Source organism: Buceros rhinoceros, unplaced genomic scaffold, assembly GCF_000710305.1.
Source record: "Buceros rhinoceros silvestris isolate BGI_N320 unplaced genomic scaffold, ASM71030v1 scaffold40581, whole genome shotgun sequence".
NCBI classification, from domain to species: Eukaryota; Metazoa; Chordata; class Aves; order Bucerotiformes; family Bucerotidae; genus Buceros; species Buceros rhinoceros.
Genome location: NW_010395731.1, coordinates 12,060 through 16,154, shown reverse-complemented (window position 1 = coordinate 16,154; position 4,095 = coordinate 12,060).

Genomic DNA, 4,095 nt, shown 5'->3' with positions numbered 1-4,095 from the left:
GTCCTGATTTGAGTGGAAGAGCTTGCTCCTTAGTCTATAAAGCGGAGACATTTTTCAGCTAGAAGATCACTGCTGACCGGAACCTGATGTGACAGCTGTAGTCCAGCAGGCTTCCATACCAGGAGCCTCCTTTTGTCCCCTGGGATGTGTGGCATTAGCTTTTCTCCACGGTTGTGCTAGTGATAGTCTTCTCTGGTGATTCCTCCTCCTTTAGCACTTCACACCTGGCTGAAAGGGGCTCAGGTGTGCAGAACTGCTTGTTTCTTTGAAATGAGAGTAAATCGGTCCACCTGGAAAAGACTTTTTTTCTTGTTTCTTTTAGCTAGACTCTGTTAAATAGCATTTGGGGTTGGAGAGGATGACTTGAGTCTCACTAAAATCATCTGTACGCTGCTGTTGCTGTAAAGCACTGCTACAATTAGCTTCAACCTTTCAGGGGTTCCTGCTGTCTTGGCAGGGAACACTTAGGTGTGTTTGAAGATAACTATGCTTCTGTTAAGATGAACCGTCATAAGTAGTTTGTACAATACTCTGTGGTGGCAGAGCGTGTACTTCCACAGAAGGTGGATGTCACTGCAATGTGGTAAAGCAAGAGTGTGGGCTCAGGAAGAAGGAAACGGGGATAATGGAAATAAGGTAAGCACTAGCAGAAGGTCCTTGGTGTAGCAGTTAAATGAGAGCCAGAAGGAAGCATCGAGCAGGAGCTGTAGACTGCCATTCACCCAGCACTTGGCTGTCTGCTCTACACTGTTTATCCTCTTCTGCTGGAGACTGCTTCTTCTGAGGTAGAGATGGTTGCCTGCTGCCTTGTTTGTGGCCCAGGCCATTGGGGTTGTGGTTTAAGTATGTGCTTAGCATTAATTCCGCTGATGTTGGCTTGGTGTGTTTTGGTGGTGCTCATGTAAGCAGCTCTGTTGGCAGAGGGGTGGAAGTAGCAGCTCTTCCCACGGACAGGACAGTTGTCTGCCACCTTGCTACGGCACGTTAATGGAGTAAAACAGAAAAAGTACCAACATGGAGAGATAATTGGGATAAACTTAAAAGCAACAAAGCACTCTTGCATGCTTTCAGTCTTCCATTTACTGCTGAAGCATTGGCTAATGTAAAGGAATAAAAGCATCTAAATTTTTCATCTGTCAAGTCTTGGCTGTCTTGGCATCTGTAGAGAGAAGCTTGAGGTGAGCTGCTTGAGCAAGCTGTGGAGATACAGTTCCATTTGGGAGATGGAAAAAACAGCAGAGCAGGCTTTGTAGGATCTTTTTATTGATCTGTGCCCATTACACTTGGGCTGGTGTCTGATCTCATATGCTAATGTAAAGTGATGGAGTGTTATTTGCAAAAGAAAGTGTTAGTGCTCATGATACCATGTCTGACTTCAGATGGGGAAAACGAAATACTGAGGGCTGCAAGCATCTCTAATTTAAAGAGGAAGGAGGAAACAAGAAAATCCACTCTTCTACTCAGTCACTGTATTTGCCTTATCGATCAAAACCCTTTTAGAGGCATTTGCTGTATTATGCAAAGAGAAACTCTCCTGGAAAAGGCCTTTTTTCTGCTTGAAGTCAGATGTTCTTTACCCTTGGAAACATAATTCTCTGGAATTTGGCAGTGGGTTGAGAATTAAGAACAGTGCCAGTTACAGTCCTGTGGATTTGCATCTCTCACGCCGTGTTTCAACAAACGAACGGATCTGCAGAGGGAACAGTTTTGTAAGTTCAGTTTACAACCTTTGTGTGCTCAGGGGTATTCCTTCTGGTTTTGAAGCGCTGGAATTGCACTTTCCACTGCTTCAGTACTGAGAAGATTTTAGCGTTCTGAGCAGTCTCAAAGGTGAGAGATGCGAAATATTATGTCCAGCAGCAGCTTCAGTATGTTTTAAGGTAGCATTCTGCTTTGAGTGATGTTTGAGAAGGCAGTGTTGAACTTCCCTGGTGTTTGTGGTAGTTAATATTTTGTTTTCTAAATATTATCCACTGATCCACTGTCTTGAGCTTAGATCTACATCCATTTGAAGGTTTGAGGGTGTTAGATTAATGGGATTAATTTTAACTACAGGGGACTTTATCTTTTCCTTACTTACCATGTCTGCGTCAGATATGCGCTCTTTGAGGCAGCTAATGAGAGACTGCAGTGAGGAGGAAACTAGCAGTTAGTGGCTGGTTCGAAGATACTGCTTCTTCTCTTAGCCTTAAAGATATTAAGAATGTGCTCGTTTGTCTGGCATGGGAGTTAGTTTGCAGCTAGCCAGGAGATTCACCAGAAATGCTGTAACTGCAGTGGAGATGGTGCAGTGCTTCAAGTTCTTAATCTGTTTCTGTGACTGAGGTGAAGCAGTGACTATGGAAGGTTCTGAGATAACAGTAGAAGTGGTTGTCAGGAGTAATGATGGACAATATCAGTGTTTACCAGCAAGGGTTGTCTGAACTGACAGTTGAACTGTTTTCCCACAGCTCCTTAATACTGTGCAAGTCGTTCTGAAGCCGTATGTGTCCTCCAGAGCACCCTGGAACTGTAGCGTGTCTGCCTCACAGAGCTTGTCACAGAAACATCCAAAGAGGTGTTTGGTTTTAACAGCCGCCTTTACCCAGACGGTTTCTTTCTACTGCAGTGTTTAACTGTGCAGCCTGTTGACCAGAGGAGTGGTGGGAGTGCTGGGTACTGTGCTGCTGGGGCGGTATATCTTGAGAGCAACTGTCTTAAGATGCTTAGAAAAAAATCCAGTAGATACACCTTCTTGGAGAAGTGCTGTTGTAGAAGACTGAGGTCTGGCCAACGGTGTGCCTGTCGCTGTAAGGACAGGAGGGAGGTGGCTGGCCCCTTCCCTGTCGCTGGAGCTCAGTAGGTCTCGCAAATGCTGCTGTGATTCAGTGCTCATCAAATTCTTATTGATAGTTCTGCTTGGCTGTTACTTTGGTGCTGATGTCTGACCTAAAACTGCGAAAGCGTTTTTGAAATGAAAGCATTTAAAAGCATTTTTTAAATTAAAGGAGGGAACGTTCAGTCATGAAGCACTGTTGTTAGTGCTGAGCAGTAATCCAGACATTTAGAGACAAAGGTGTGAATGAGTTTGCGAATGCAGTAAATTTTGCAAACACCAGCAGGATTTCCGGGCTGTGAAATCAGACTTTCAGGGCTTTGAAATACACACGTTGTGACTCCATTGTAAAATCCAATAATGGAGTCAGTTGCAGGTGCCTTTTAAGGTGTCCTTCTAAAAGGACAATGAAGTATCTTTTGTAGCAGAGCGGGGTAGAAAAAGATGATGTGAATAATAAACCTGTTTTGCGCAGTGAAACATGTCTTTAAAGAAAGATAGTTAAACTGAAACTCCGAATCGTGAAGCTGAGCGATAAATGAAGATATTCTGTCAGTAACAGTTCACTGAGCTTTGTTTCTTCTGTGGAATTCCTGTCTCTAGTGCTCCCTAGCAAGACTTGATGCTGTTTAATACATGTTTATGCACCGCTGGGCAGAGACTTGAAGTGTTACTTTTTTTCTTGAGTGTTTGCAATCACAGAGTTAACATCAGCAATGCTTTGAACAGCCTGGTTCTGTACAGCAGAATGAAACAATGATATTTACCCAGCAGATTGTGGAAAAGATAGAGATCTGTGGAGCCTTCATGAGGAAGAAACCAAGAAATGTTCAAAAGTCTGAACGGAGCCCAGATTGAATAGAGCGTTTGTCCACAGTGCAACTCGGGTGGGAACAGCATGTGGAATGTGTGAATGGGGGCAGGGAGGGGAATAGATGCACCATCCTTCTCCAGTAAAAAAAACAATTCAGTGCATTCTCAAATGGCCAGCTTGTCAAAACTGCTTCAGGGGCTTTCAAATGAAGCAAGAAATGGGGGTTGGGTGATGAGCAGAGTCATAAGGATTGCTGACAAAGGGTTGGATCGCAAGGTGTAATAGATACCACGCGTGAGGATTTCTATCAAGTTGCTGCTCTGTGTTTGCAGCCACCAGCTGCCTTCTGCAGAAGAGCTCCGCTCTGCTGTGTGACAGACCCAGGGAGCCAAAGTTCCCTGCTCTTTGCCAAGCTCCTGCACAGCTGAGATCTTCCTGGGCACTGCAGAGAACAGTGTGTGGAACT